This window comes from Camellia sinensis, chromosome 14 (genome assembly GCF_055761805.1).
Source record: "Camellia sinensis isolate YWXY chromosome 14, ASM5576180v1, whole genome shotgun sequence".
Lineage (NCBI taxonomy): Eukaryota > Viridiplantae > Streptophyta > Magnoliopsida > Ericales > Theaceae > Camellia > Camellia sinensis.
In genome coordinates, this window is record NC_138974.1 from 102,687,288 (window position 1) to 102,700,719 (window position 13,432).

Sequence of the window (13,432 nt, forward strand, 5' to 3'; positions counted from 1 at the left end):
TTGAGCCCTTCTTCAATGTTGAAGAGGGGCTCAAAATAAGCCTATTATCAGTTTACAACATGCTCCAAAATAAATCACACACAGGCTAAAAATATCATGCAAGAAAATGACCTTTTAGAGGGATAATGAAACAAGTGCAAGATGGAGGGCTCAAACAGGGTTGAGCCCTTAATGAGACATGAAAATGAGCTCAAAAAAAAGATACTTTCAGTTTTGGTCGGAGCTCAAATGTATAAGAAGGAGAGGCTAAGAAATATTGCAAAGAAAAGCTCAAAAAAGAGAAAATGGTAACTCACCCTTGGAGACAAGTCTTTTGTTGCTTCTTGGACCAATTTGCAGCTCCTTTAGCCTTTGAGAAGCCCTCCTTGTTGCTGGAAATGAAGTGGTGATGGTAGAGCTTGGTGGTGATGAAGAAAACAAGGTGTAGGACTTAAGGTTTTTTAGGAAAATGAGAAGGATGGAGGGAGATATGGATCTTGAGGCTTGAAGAACAAATTTTCTAACCCCTAAATATGATATGGCTTGCTGGTTATATGGACCAAAAAGGGGGTGTAAAGGTGGGGGAAAAGGAGGCCAACTTTCCCCCACAAAATATCCCCCGGATATTGATATTTTCTGGGGGATAAAGCTATACAGCTGTAAAGTGAACAGCGTGGGCATCTCGGCCGGCCAGTTATTTTGGTTGCAGGTGGCCGGCCGGCCACACCCCCTAGCCGGCCGGCTAGGGGTCAAAAGGTTCAAGCTGATTTAGTGGCCGGCCACCACATGATGGTGTCCTCCCATGTGTGTACATCACAAATATGTGGTTCAAAGTTCAAGAATGTGACCCCAAGGTGTTCAACATTAGCCCGGAAGGAGGGGTTAAAAAGGGTCAAATGGAATTACTGGCCGTCCACCAACTTTTAGGATCCTCCCAAGTGTGTACATCACAAATATATGGTTCAAAGTTCAAGAAAGTGGCCGCAAGGTATTCAACATTAGCCCGGAAGGAGGGGTTCAAAAGGGTCAAATGGAATTACTGGCCGGCCACCAACTTTTAGGATCCTCCCAAGTGTGTACATCACAAATATGTGGTTCAAAGTTCAAGAAAGTGGCCCCAAGGTGTTCAACATTAGCCCGGAAGTGTGAAAAACGGGCGCCGGAGGGCGTCGGAGGATGTATAACTGGTTGCTGCAACAACTACTGGCCTCCCACCCTTCAGTGACCTCCCTGGTGTTAAAACAGAGGTACCTGCCAAAAATGAACGAGAACCGATGCAAAACGAATGTTCGGGGGCCAAAACACGTAGTTCGGGGCCCCGGAAACTGCCCGTTAAACACCGAAAATGGTATTCGACCACGAAGTGGGTTTCTCAGACCCTAGTGTCCCTCAAAAGGGAGAAAATAGGAAGTATGCCAAAAATCAGAACAAACAGAGATGGTTAGGCGGTCCCGAACCGAGGCACACGGCCAACGATTCCGAAAAACCGGAAATCGGACTCCGAAATGAGCAAAATGGCCTACGGCCACCAAATGTAGCCCACGAACATTGAGAGATGGTCTACGGGACCTCTCCCTTCCCTCAGGAAAGTAAACAAGGAAAACCGAGCCTGGTTCGCAAACCGAGGCAAAGTACAAAAGAGGGTTCGGAAGTCCGGAGGCAGGGCTCACGGCCGCAACTCTGAAACTTCTGAACGAGCACATTATGCAACATCACCAAGCGCTCAATCAGTGACGTCTGAGTCTTAAGGTCGGTCAAAAATGGGGTGTCTACAGTTACCCTTGAAGCGCAGCAAGACAGCAACTTCTGGACCCAAAACCCAACTCCTTAACCTCTAAAAATGGCCTCCAAGAAGCTCCAAGCAATGGTGGAAGGGTTAGGCTATGAGGTGGTGTGCAAAGGTGCAAGAATCGTGCACACTTGGAGCCAAAATAGAGAGATATAGAGGGAGATATATATTTTGCCTTCCTAGAAGTTCTGAACCTGTGCCAAGGAAGAGGAGGGCCTCTCTTATGGAGATACAAGGCTAAAGCTTCTTCAAGAAGCTAAAAACCAAGGCTCAAGATCCTCCATACACGTGTATGGAGGATACAAATTGTGCCTTCCAGCTGGCACACACTCACACAGACAAAACAAGAGGGAGTAGGCCGAACAGCTCAGGTGGTCGGCTGACCACTTCCCCTGGTGGGCCGACCAGTTCAAAAGGTTCAACTCAAAGAAAGGTGGTCGGCAGCCCCATTTGATGGTCTCCACATTGAATGCAAGCTAGTGGTATAGTGGGAGACCAGTAAATGTGGCTCAAAAACAAAGGAGACCAGCTTCCTGACAAGAAAACCAGCTGGCGGGGAAAAGTGGTCTCCAAGGAGAAAAGGTGGTCTCCCACCCTTGTACCACCTTCCAAACAATGAAAACAAGGTCCATGCAAAAAATGAACCAAGATGGATGCAAAACGAGGGTTCGGGGGTCGAAACGCGCAGCCGGGTGCCCCGAAAACAGGCTGTTAAGCATCGAAAGTGGCGTGCGACCACAAAGGTGGTCTCCCGGGTCACAGTGTCCCTCTAGAGAGAGGAAGCAAGGTGTGTGCCAAAAACCGTGCAAAACAGAGAAAGCTAAGCGATCCCGAACCGAGGCGCACGGTCGACGGCTCTGAAAACCAGAAACTGGTCTCCAAACGGGAAAAGTGGCCTACAACCACGAAAAGTAGCCTACGGCCACCGAGAGATGGTCTACGAGACCTCTCCCTCCCTTCGGGAAGAGAAAACAAGACCTGGTTCGCAAACCGAGGCAAAGCAAAAAAGGGTCCTGAGGTCCGGGGGTAAGGCTCTCAGCCGAAACTCCGAAACCTCAGACCGAGCACAACATGCACCATCACCGAGAGCTTAATCGATGATGTCTGAGTCTTAAGGTCGGTCAAAAATGGGGTGTCTACACCAGATTATCCTATTCCATTCAATTTCATTTTTTGTCCGTTGACTGCATGAAACAATAAAGTCGCGATTAATCTTCGGGTGCGATCATACCAGCACTAATGCACCGGATACCATCAGAACACCGCAGTTAAGTGTGCTTGGACTAGAGTAGTACTAGGATGGGTGACCCCTTGGGAAGTCCTCGTGTTGCACCCATTTTGCCCCCTTTTTTTTTTTTTTTCCACCCTTCCCCGGACAGCTTGTCCGATTTTTAGCCCATTCAATCTCCTTCACCTCTTTTTCAACAAATTTCTCGCTTTTAAACCATTTCTAGATTATCCACTTCCATTCAATTTCATTTTCTGTCCAGCTACTACTTAAAACAATAAAGTTGTGGTTTATCTTCGGGTTCGATCATACCAGCACTAATGCACCAGATCCCATCAGAACTCCGCAGTTTAGCATGCTTGGGCAAGAGTAGTACCGAGATGGGTAACCCACTGGGAAGTCCTCCTGTTGCAACACTGTTGCCCCTTTTTTTTTTTCACCCTTCCCAAGACAACCTGTCCAATTTTTAGCCCATTCAATCGCCTTCGCCTCCGTTTTGACAAATTTCTTGGTTTTAAACCATTTCCAGATTATCCTATTACATTCAATTTCATTTTTTGTCCGTCTACTGTTTAAAACAATAAAGTCGCGGCTAATATTCGGGTGCGATCATACCAACACTAATGCATCGGATCCAATCAAAACATCGCAGCTAGGCGTGCTTGGGCGAGTGTAGTACTAGGATAGTTGCCCCCCCGGGAAGTCCTCATGTTGCATCCCTTTTACCGTTTTTTTTTTTTTCACCCTTCCCCAGACAAGCTGTTCGATTTATAGCCCATTAAATCGTCTTTGCCTCCTTTTCGACATATTTCTCGCTTTTAAACGATTTACTGATTATACTATTCCATTCAATTTCATTTTTTGTCCGTCTACTGCTTAAAACAATAAAGTCACGGTTAATCTTCGGGTGCGATCATACCAGCACTAATGCACCGGATCCCAGCAGAACTCCGCAACTAAGCGTGCTTCGGCGAGAGTAGTACTAGTGTGGGTGACCCCCTTGGAAGTCCTCGTGTTGCACACCTTTGGCCCCTTTTTTTTATTTTTTATTTTTTACACTTCTCCGGACAACCTGTCCGATTTTTAACCCATTCAATCGTCTTCGCCTCATTTTCGACAAATTTCTCGCTTTTAAACAATTTCCAGATTATCCTATTCCATTCAATTTCATTTTCTGTCTGTCTACTACTTAAAACAATAAAGTCGTGGTTAAGCTTCGGGTGCGTTCATACCAGCACTAATGAACCGGATCCCCTCAGAACTCCGCAATTAGGCGTACTTGGGCAAGAGTAGTACTAGCATGGGTGACCCGTTGGCAAGTCCTCGTGTCGCACACCTTTTGCCCGTTTTTTTTTTTTCACCATTCCCCAGACAACCTGTCCGATTTTTAGCCCCTTCAATCGCCTTCGCCTCCTTTTTGACCAATTTCTCGCTTTGAAACCATTTTCAGATTATACCATTCCATTCATTTTCATTTTTAGTCTGTCTATTGCTTATAACAATAAAGTCGTGGTTAATCTTCGGGTGCGATCGTACCCGCACTAATGCACTAGATGCCATGAGAACCCCGCAGTTAAGCGTGCTAGGGCGAGAGTAGTACTAGGATGGGTGACCACCTGGGAAGTCCTCGTGTTGCAATCCTTTTGCCCCATTTTTTTTTATTTTTTATTTTTCACCCTTCCCCGGACAACCTATCTGATTTTTAGCACATTCAATCGCCATCGCCTCCTTTTCTTCAAATTTCTTGGTTTTCAACTATTTCTAGATTATCCTCTTCCATTCAATTTCATTTTTTGTCCGGATACTGCTTAGAACAATAAAGTCGCGATTAATCTTCGGGTGCGATCATACCAGCACTAATGCACCGAAACCCGTCAGAACTCCACAGTTAAGCGTGCTTGGGCAAGAGTAGTACTAGGATGGGTGACCCCCGGCGAAGTCCTCATGTTGCACCCCTTCTGGTCTTTTTTTTTTTTCACCCTTCCCTGGACAACCTGTCTGATTTTTAGCCCATTCAATCGCCTTCCCCTCCTTTTCGACAAATTTCTTGCTTTTAAACCATTTCCAGATTATCCTCTTCCATTCAATTTCATTTTTTGTCCGTCTACTACTTGAAACAATAAAGTCGCTGTTAATCTTCGAGTGCGATCATGCCAGCACTAATGCATCGGATCCCATTAGAACACCGCAGTTTAGCATGCTTGGGCGAGAGTAGTACTAGGATGGGTGAACCCCTGGGAAATCATCGTGTTACAACCCTTTTGCCCCCCCCCCTTTTTTTTTTTCACCTTTCCCTGGATAAACTATCTGATTTTTAGCCTATTCAATCGCCTTCGACTTCTTTTCGACAAATTTGTCATTTTTATACCATTTCTAGATTATCCTCTCCCATTCAGGTTCATATTTTGTCTGGCTACTTCTTAAAACAATAAGGTCGCGGTTAAACTTCGGGTGCGATCATACCAGCACTAATGCACGAGATCCCATCAGAACTACGCATTTAAGCGTGCTTTGGCGAGAGTAGTACTAGGATAGGTGACCCCCTAGGAAGTCCACTTGTTGCCCCCCTTAGCAACCTTTTTTTTTTTTACCCTTCCCCGGACAACCTGTCCGATTTTTGGCCCATTCAATCGCCTTCGTCTCCTTTTCGACAAATTTCTCTCTTTTAAACCATTTCCAAATTATCCTATTCCATTCAGTATCATTTTTTATCTATCTACTGCTTAAAAAAATAAAGTCGTGGTTAATCTTCGGGTGCGATCATACCAGCACTACTGTCGCGGATTCCATCAGAATTTCGCAGTTAGCGTGCTTCGACGGGAGTAGTACGAGGATGGGTGAACCCCTGGGAAGTCCTCGGGTTGCACCCGTTTTGCCCATTTTTTTTATCACCCTTCCCCAGACAACCTGTCCGATTTTTAGACTATTCAATGACCGCAGCCTCTTTTTCAACAAATTTCTCGCTTTTAGACCATTTCTAGATTATCCACTTCCATTCAATTTCATTTTTTGTCCGGCTACTGCTTAAAACAATAAAGTTGCGGTCTATGTTCGGGTGCGATCATACAAGAACTAATGCACCGGATCCAATCAGAACTCCGCAGTTTAGCGTGCTTGGGCGAGAGGAGTATTAGGATGGGTGACCCCCAGGTAAGTCCTCGTGTTGCACCTCTTTTGCCCTTTTTCTTCTTCTCTGTGTTTTTTTTTTCACAGACAGCCTGTCCGATTTTTAGCCCATTCAATCGCCTTCACCTCATTTTCGACAAATTTCTCTCTTTTAAACCATTTTCAGATTATCATATTCCATTCAATTTCATTTTTTGTCCATTTACTGCATATGACAATAAGGTCGTGGTTAATCTTCAGGTGAGATCGTACCAGGACTAATGCCCCAGATCCCATCAGAACTCCACAGTTAGGCGTGCTTGGGCAAGAGTAGTACTAGGATGGGTGACCCCTTAGGAAGTCCTCGTGTTGCACCACTTTTGTCCCCTTTTTTTTTTCACCTTTCCCCAGACAACCTGGCTGATTTTTAGCCCATTCAATCGCCTTCGCCTCATTTTCAACAAATTTCTCGCTTTTAAATCATTTCCAGATTATCCTCTTCCATTGAATTTCATTTTTTGTCCGTTGACTGCTTAAAACAATAAAGTCGCGGTTAATCTTCGGGTGTGATCATACCAGCACAAATGCATCGGATCCCATCAGAACACCTCAGTAAAGCGTGTTTGAACGAGAGTAGTACTAGGATGGGTGACCCCCTGAGAAGTCCTCGTGTTGCTACCCGTCTGCCCCTTTTTTTTTTTTCATCCTTTCCCGTTCAACCTGTCTGATTTTTAGCCCATTCAATCGCCTTTGCCACCTTTTTGACAAATTTCTTTGTTTTAAACCATTTCCAGATTATCCTATTACATTCAATTTCATTTTTTGTCCGTCTACTGTTTAAAACAATAAAGTCGCGGTTAATCTTCGGATGCGATCACACCAGCACTAATGCACCGAATCCCATCAGAACACCGCAGTTAGGCGTGCTTGGGCGAGAGTAGTGCTAGGATGGTTGACCCCCCGGGACGTCCTCATGTTGCATCCCTTTTACCGCTTTTTTTTTTTCACCCTTCCCCGGACAGGCTGTCCGATTTTTAGCCCATTAAATCCCCTTCGCCTCCTTTTCGACAAATTTCTCGCTTTTAAACGATTTGCAGATTATACTTATCCATTCAATTTCATTTTTTGTCCGTCTACTGTGTAAAACAATAAAGTCGCGGTTAATGTTCGGGTGCGATCATACCAGCACTAATGCACCGGATCCCATCAGAACTTCGCAGTTAAGCGTATTTCGGCGAGAGTAGTACTAGTGTGGGTGACCTCCTGGGAAGTCCTCGTGTTGCACCCCTTTTGTCCCCTTTTTTTTAGTTTTTATTTTTTACCCTTCCCCGGACAACCATCCGATTTTTTACCCATTCAATCGTCTTCGCCTCCTTTTCGACAAATTTTTCGCTTTTAAACAATTTCCAGATTATCCTATTCCATTCAATTTCATTTTTTGTCTGTCTACTCCGTAAAACAATAAAGTCGTGGTTAAGCTTCGGGTGAGTTCATACCAGCACTAATGCACCGGATCCCCTCAGAACTCCGCAGTTAGGCATACTTGGACAAGAGTAGTACTGGGACGGGTGACCCCGTGGCAAGTACTCGTGTTGCACACCTTTTGCCTGTTTTTTTTTTTTTCACCATTTCGCAGACAGCCTGTCCGATTTTTAGCCCCTTCAATCGCCTTCGCCTCCTTTTCGACAAAATTTCTGGCTTTGAAACCAATTTCAGATTATACTATTCCATTCAATTTCATTTTTAGTCCGTCTACAACTTATAACAATAAAGTTGTGGTTAAGCTACGGGTGCGACCGTACCCGCACTAATGCACCGGATCCCATGGGAACTTCGCAGTTAAGCGTGCTAGGGCGAGAGTAACACTAGGATGGCTGACCACCTGGGAAGTCCTCGTGTTGCAACCCTTTTGCCTTATTTTTTTTTTATTTTTTATTTTTCACCCTTGCCCGGACAACCTGTCCTATTTTTAGCACATTCAATCGCCTTCGCCTCCTTTTCTTCAAATTTCTTGGTTTTCAACTATTTCCAGATTATCCTCTTCCATTCAATTTCATTTTTTGTCCGGATACTGCTTAGAACAATAAAGTCGCGATTAATCTTCGGGTGCGATCATACCAGCACAAATGCATCGGAACCCGTCAGAACTCCGCAGTTAAGCGTGCTTGGGTGAGAGTAGTACTATGATGGGTGACCCCCGGCGAAGTCCTCTGTACGATTTTTAGCCCATTCAATTGCCTTCCCCTCCTTTTCGACAAATTTCTTGCTTTTAAACCATTTCCAGATTATCCTCTTCCATTCAATTTCATTTTTTGTCCGCCTACTACTTGAAACAATAAAGTCGCTGTTAATCTTCGAGTGCGATCATACCAGCACTAATGCATCGGATCCCATTAGAATACCGCAGTTTAGCATGCTTGGGCAAGAGTAGTACTAGGATGGGTGAACCCCTGGGAAGTCCTCGTGTTGCAACCCTTTTTCCCCCCTTTTTTTTTTCACCTTTCCTGGATGAACTATCTGGTTTTTAGCTTATTCAATCGCCTTCGACTTCTTTTCAACAAATTTGTCATTTTTATACCATTTCCAGATTATCCTCTCCCATTTAGGTTCATATTTTGTCTGGCTACTTCTTAAAACAATAAGGTCGCGGTTAAGCTTCGGGTGCGATCATACCAGCACTAATGCACGAGATCCCATCAGAACTACGCATTTAAGCGTGCTTTGGCGAGAGTAGTACTAGGATGGGTGACCCCTAGGGAAGTCCACTTGTTGCACCCCTTTTGCCCCCCCCCCCCCGGTTTTTTTTTTACCCTTCCCCGGACAAGCTGTCCGATTTTTGGCCCATTCAGTCGCCTTTGCCTCCTTTTCGACAAATTTCTCACTTTTAAACCAATTCCAAATTATCCCATTCCATTCAATATTAGTTTTTATTAGTCTACTGCTTAAAAAAATAAAGTCGTGGTTAATCTTCGGGTGCGATCATACCAGCACTACTGTAGCGGATTCCATCAGAATTCCGCAGTGAGAGTGCTTCGGGGGAAGTAGTACTACGATGGGTGAACACCTGGGAAGTCCTTGTGTTGCACCCGTTTTGCCCTTTTTTTTTTTCACCTTTCCCCAGACAACCTGTCTGATTTTTAGCCCATTTAATCGCCTTTGCCTCCTTTTCGACAAATTTCTCGCTTTTAAATCATTTCCAGATTATCCTATTCCATTCAATTTCATTTTTTGTCCGTCGACTACTTAAAACAATAAAGTCGCGGTTAATCTTAGGGTGCGATCATACCAGCACTAATGCACCGGATCCCATCAGAACACCGCAGTAAAGCGTGTTTGAACAAGAGTAGTACTAGGATGGGTGACCCCTTGAGAAGTCCTCGTGTTGCTACCCTTTTGCCCCAAATTTTTTTTTTCATCCTCTCCCGTTCAACCTGTCTGAATTTTAGCCCATTCAATCACCTTTGCCACCTTTTTGACAAATTTCTTGGTTTTAAACCATTTCCAGATTAGCCTATTACATTCAATTTCATTTTTTGTCCGTCTACTGCTTAAAACAATAAAGTTGCGTTTAATCTTCGGGTGCGATAATACCAGCACTAATGCCCCGGATCCCATCAGAACACTGCAGTTAGGCGTGCTTGGGCGAGAGTAGTGCTAGGATGGTTGACCCCCCAGGAAGTCCTCATGTTGCATCCCTTTTACCGCTTTTTTTTTTCTTTTTTTTCACCCTTCCCTGGGCAAGCTGTGCAATTTTTAGCCCATTAAATTGCCTTTGCCTCCTTTTCGACAAATTTCTCGATTTTAAATGATTTGCAGATTATACTATTCCATTAAATTTCATTTTTTGTCCGTCTACTGCTTCAAACAATAAAGTCGCGATTAGCCTTCGGGTGCGATCATACCAGCACTGATGCACCAGATCCCATAAGAACTCCGTAGTTAAGCGTGCTTCGGAAATAGTAGTTCTAGTATGGGTGACCCCCTGGGAAGTCTTCCTGTTGCTCCCCTTTTGCCCCCTTTTTTTTATTTTTATTTTATTTTTTACCCTTCCCCAGACAACCTGTGCGATTTTTAATCCATTCAATCGTCTCCGCCTCATTTTCGACATATTTCACGCTTTTAAACAATTTCCAGATTATCCTATTCCGTTCAATTTCATTTTTTGTCTGTCGACTGCTTAAAACAATAAATTCGTGGTTAAGCTTCGGGTGTGTTCATACCAGCACTAATGCACTGGATCCCCTCAGAACTCCGCAGTTAGGCATACTTGCGCAAGAGTAGTACTAGCATGGGTGACCCCTTGGCAAGTCCTCGTGTTGCACACCTTTTGCCCTTTTTTTTTTCACCATTCCCCAAACAGCCTGTCCGATTTTTAGCCCCTTCAATCGCCTTCGCCTCCTTTTTGACCAATTTCTCGCTTTGAAACCATTTTCACATTATACCATTCCATTCATTTTCATTTTTAGTCTGTCTATTGCTTATAACAATAAAGTCGAGGTTAAACTTCGGGTGCGATCATACCCGCACTAATGCACCGGGTCCCATAAGAAGTCCGCAGTTAAGCGTGCTAGGGTGAGAGTAGTACTAGGATTGGTGACCACCTGGGAAGTCCTTGTGTTGCAACCCTTTTGCCATATTTTTTTTATTTTTTTTATTTTTCGCCCTTCCCCGGACAACCTGTTCGATTTTTAGCCCATTCATTCGCCTTCGCCTCCTTTTCGACAAATATCTTGGTTTTGAACCATTTCAAGGTTATCGTATTACATTCAATTTCATTTTTTGTCCGTCCACTACTTATAACAATAAGGTCGTGGTTAATCTTCGGGTGCGATCGTACCAGCACTAATGCACCGGATCCCATCAGAACACCGCAGTTAAGCGTGCTTGGGCGAGAGTAGTGCTAGGATGGTTGACCCGCTGGGAAGTCCTCGTGTTGCACACCTTTCACCCTTTTTTTTCTTCTCTGTTTTTTTTTTTCACCATTCCCCAGACAACCTATCTGATTTTTAACCCCTTCAATCGTCTTCGCCTCCTTTTTGATAAATTTCTAGCTTTGAAACCATTTTCAGATTATACTATTCCATTCAATTTCATTTTTAGTCCGTCTACTTCTTATAACAATAATGTTGTGGTTAATCTTCGGGTGCGATCATTCCAACACTAATGCACCGGATCCAATGAGAACTCCGCAGTTAAGCGTGCCAGGGCGAGAGTAGTACTAGGATGGGTGACCCCCTACGAAGTTCTCGTGTTGCAACCCTTTTGTCTCATTTTTTTTTTAATTTTTTATTTTTCACCCTTCCCCGGACAACCTGTCCGATTTTTAGCCCATTCAATCGCCATCACCTCCTTCTCGACAAATATCTCAGTTTTAAACCATTTCTAGATCATCCTATTACATTCAATTTCATTTTTTGTCCGTCTGTTGCTTAAAACATTAAAGTCGCGATTAATCTTCGGATGCGATTGTACTAGCACTAATGCACCAAATCCCATCAGAACACCGCTGTTAAGCGTGCTTGGGCGAGAGTAGTGCTAAGATGGTTGATTTGCTGAGAAGTCCTCGTGTTGCACACCTTTTGCCCTTTTTGTTATTCTCAGTTTTTTTTTTCACCCTTCCCCAGACAAACTGTCTGATTTTTAGCTCATTCAATCGCCTTCACCTCCTTTTCGACAAACTTCTCTTTTTTAAACCATTTTCAAATTATCATATTCCATTTAATTTCATTTTTTGTCCGTCTACTGCTTATAACAATAAAGTCGTGGTTAGTCTTCGGGTGCGATCATGCCAGGACTAATGCACCGGTTTCCATCAGAACTCCGCAGTTATTCGTGCTTGGGCAAGAGTAGTACTAGGATGGGTGACCCCCTGGGAAGTCTTTGTGTTGAACCCCTGTAGACACCCCATTTTTGACCGACCTTAAGACTCAGACATCACCAGTTGAGCACTCGGTGATATTGCATGTTGTGCTTGTTCAGAGGCCTCAGAGTCGCCGCTGCGAGCCCCGCTTCCGGACTTCCGGACCTTCTTCGATGCCTTGCCTCGGTTTGCGAACCAGACTCGGTTTTCTCTGTTTCTTTTCCTGAGGGGAGGGAGAGGTCCCATAGACCATCTCTCAGTGGCCGTAGGCCATTTTGCCCATTTCGGAGCCCGGTTCCCGGTTTTCGGAGCCGTCAGGCCGTGTGCCTCGGTTCGGGACCGCCTAACCATCTCCGTTTGCTCTGATTTTTGGCATACATCTTATTTTCTCCCTTTTGAGGGACACTGGGGTCTGAGAAACCCACTTCGTGGCCGAACGCCACTTTCGGTGTTTAACGGGCAGTTTCCAGGGCCCCGAACTGCGTGTTTTGGCCCCCGAACATTCGTTTTGCATCGGTTTTCGTTCATTTTTGGCAGGTACCTCTGTTTTATCACCAGGAAGGTTACTGAAGGGTGGAAGGCTAGTAATTGTTGCAGCAACCAGTTATCTCTCCTCCGGAGCCTCCCGGCGCCCGTTTTTCTGACTTCCGGGCCAATGTTGAACACCCTGGGGTTAGTGTTGCCAACTTTCGACCACATATTTGTGATCTACACACCTGGGAGGACCCTAAAAACCCATGGCCGGCCACTAATTGTTCTTTCCATTTTTGCCCCTCCTCTTTGAGGCTAATGTTGAACACCCTAGGGTTAGTGTTGCCAACTTTCGACCACATATTTGTGATCTACACACTTGGGAGGACCCTAAAAACCCATGGCCGGCCACTAATTGTTCTTTCCATTTTTGCCCCTCCTCTTTGAGGCTAATGTTGAACACCCTAGGGTTAGTGTTGCCAACTTTCGACCACATACCTGTGATCTACACACCTTGGAGAACCCAAAAAAGTCATGGCCGGCCACTAATTGTTCAGGCTAATTTTTTCACTTGGCCGGCCGGCTAGGGGGGGTGGTCGGCCGGCCACCTGCAGCAAAAGTACCTGGCCGGCCTGCTTCCTCACTGTGTGCACTTTACAGCTGTGTAGCCCTTTCCCCCAGATAATATCTGTATCCAGGGGATATTTTGTGGGGAAAGCTTGCCTCCTTTATGCCCCACCTTTACACCCTCCTTTTGGTCCATATAACCAGCTGCCAACATGCATTATAGGGGTTAGAAAAATTCTCCTTCAAGCCTCCTTACACAACTCCATCTTCATCCTTCTCATTTCTTGAAAAAACCCTAAGTCCCTAACCATCATTTCTTCTACACCACCAAGCTCTACCACCACCACTTCATTTCCAGCAGCAAGGAGGGCTTCTCAAAGGCTAAAGGAGCTGCAAATTGGTCCAAGAAGCAACAAAAGACTTGTCTCCAAAG

The 13,432-nt window shown here is 44.8% G+C and overlaps 7 non-coding genes and 20 pseudogenes across 7 annotated transcripts; all 27 read left to right on the plus strand.

The window, feature by feature from the left end:
* Positions 1 to 2,985: 2,985 nt before the first annotated feature.
* Positions 2,986 to 3,104, plus strand: LOC114291537 (5S ribosomal RNA). The gene has a single exon (XR_003639430.2). It is a non-coding gene; the product is annotated as a 5S ribosomal RNA (ribosomal RNA).
* Positions 3,105 to 3,294: 190 nt separating this feature from the next.
* On the plus strand, positions 3,295 to 3,413 carry LOC114291493 (5S ribosomal RNA; annotated as a pseudogene).
* Positions 3,414 to 3,901: 488 nt separating this feature from the next.
* Positions 3,902 to 4,020, plus strand: LOC114291348 (5S ribosomal RNA). Its single transcript, XR_003639378.1, has one exon. It is a non-coding gene; the product is annotated as a 5S ribosomal RNA (ribosomal RNA).
* Positions 4,021 to 4,214: 194 nt separating this feature from the next.
* On the plus strand, positions 4,215 to 4,333 carry LOC114291478 (5S ribosomal RNA; annotated as a pseudogene).
* A 185-nt stretch (positions 4,334 to 4,518) lies between these two features.
* On the plus strand, positions 4,519 to 4,637 carry LOC114291399 (5S ribosomal RNA; annotated as a pseudogene).
* A 196-nt stretch (positions 4,638 to 4,833) lies between these two features.
* Positions 4,834 to 4,952, plus strand: LOC114291391 (5S ribosomal RNA). Its single transcript, XR_014355830.1, has one exon. It is a non-coding gene; the product is annotated as a 5S ribosomal RNA (ribosomal RNA).
* Positions 4,953 to 5,136: 184 nt separating this feature from the next.
* LOC114291497 (5S ribosomal RNA) lies at positions 5,137 to 5,255 on the plus strand (annotated as a pseudogene).
* Positions 5,256 to 5,445: 190 nt separating this feature from the next.
* Positions 5,446 to 5,564, plus strand: LOC114291510 (5S ribosomal RNA; annotated as a pseudogene).
* A 485-nt stretch (positions 5,565 to 6,049) lies between these two features.
* On the plus strand, positions 6,050 to 6,168 carry LOC114291402 (5S ribosomal RNA; annotated as a pseudogene).
* Positions 6,169 to 6,360: 192 nt separating this feature from the next.
* LOC114291459 (5S ribosomal RNA) lies at positions 6,361 to 6,479 on the plus strand (annotated as a pseudogene).
* A 184-nt stretch (positions 6,480 to 6,663) lies between these two features.
* LOC114291494 (5S ribosomal RNA) lies at positions 6,664 to 6,782 on the plus strand (annotated as a pseudogene).
* Positions 6,783 to 6,967: 185 nt separating this feature from the next.
* LOC114291473 (5S ribosomal RNA) lies at positions 6,968 to 7,086 on the plus strand (annotated as a pseudogene).
* A 184-nt stretch (positions 7,087 to 7,270) lies between these two features.
* On the plus strand, positions 7,271 to 7,389 carry LOC114291529 (5S ribosomal RNA). The gene has a single exon (XR_003639421.1). It is a non-coding gene; the product is annotated as a 5S ribosomal RNA (ribosomal RNA).
* A 194-nt stretch (positions 7,390 to 7,583) lies between these two features.
* LOC114291503 (5S ribosomal RNA) lies at positions 7,584 to 7,702 on the plus strand (annotated as a pseudogene).
* Positions 7,703 to 7,889: 187 nt separating this feature from the next.
* On the plus strand, positions 7,890 to 8,008 carry LOC114291344 (5S ribosomal RNA; annotated as a pseudogene).
* Positions 8,009 to 8,205: 197 nt separating this feature from the next.
* On the plus strand, positions 8,206 to 8,324 carry LOC114291393 (5S ribosomal RNA; annotated as a pseudogene).
* A 133-nt stretch (positions 8,325 to 8,457) lies between these two features.
* LOC114291426 (5S ribosomal RNA) lies at positions 8,458 to 8,576 on the plus strand (annotated as a pseudogene).
* A 184-nt stretch (positions 8,577 to 8,760) lies between these two features.
* LOC114291474 (5S ribosomal RNA) lies at positions 8,761 to 8,879 on the plus strand (annotated as a pseudogene).
* A 494-nt stretch (positions 8,880 to 9,373) lies between these two features.
* On the plus strand, positions 9,374 to 9,492 carry LOC114291387 (5S ribosomal RNA; annotated as a pseudogene).
* Positions 9,493 to 9,678: 186 nt separating this feature from the next.
* LOC114291477 (5S ribosomal RNA) lies at positions 9,679 to 9,797 on the plus strand (annotated as a pseudogene).
* A 192-nt stretch (positions 9,798 to 9,989) lies between these two features.
* LOC114291420 (5S ribosomal RNA) lies at positions 9,990 to 10,108 on the plus strand (annotated as a pseudogene).
* Positions 10,109 to 10,307: 199 nt separating this feature from the next.
* On the plus strand, positions 10,308 to 10,426 carry LOC145812402 (5S ribosomal RNA; annotated as a pseudogene).
* A 182-nt stretch (positions 10,427 to 10,608) lies between these two features.
* LOC114291337 (5S ribosomal RNA) lies at positions 10,609 to 10,727 on the plus strand. The gene has a single exon (XR_003639367.2). It is a non-coding gene; the product is annotated as a 5S ribosomal RNA (ribosomal RNA).
* Positions 10,728 to 10,924: 197 nt separating this feature from the next.
* On the plus strand, positions 10,925 to 11,043 carry LOC114291549 (5S ribosomal RNA). The gene has a single exon (XR_003639443.1). It is a non-coding gene; the product is annotated as a 5S ribosomal RNA (ribosomal RNA).
* A 199-nt stretch (positions 11,044 to 11,242) lies between these two features.
* On the plus strand, positions 11,243 to 11,361 carry LOC114291322 (5S ribosomal RNA). The gene has a single exon (XR_003639353.1). It is a non-coding gene; the product is annotated as a 5S ribosomal RNA (ribosomal RNA).
* Positions 11,362 to 11,559: 198 nt separating this feature from the next.
* LOC114291506 (5S ribosomal RNA) lies at positions 11,560 to 11,678 on the plus strand (annotated as a pseudogene).
* A 198-nt stretch (positions 11,679 to 11,876) lies between these two features.
* On the plus strand, positions 11,877 to 11,995 carry LOC114291411 (5S ribosomal RNA; annotated as a pseudogene).
* The last annotated feature ends 1,437 nt before the right edge of the window (positions 11,996 to 13,432 follow it).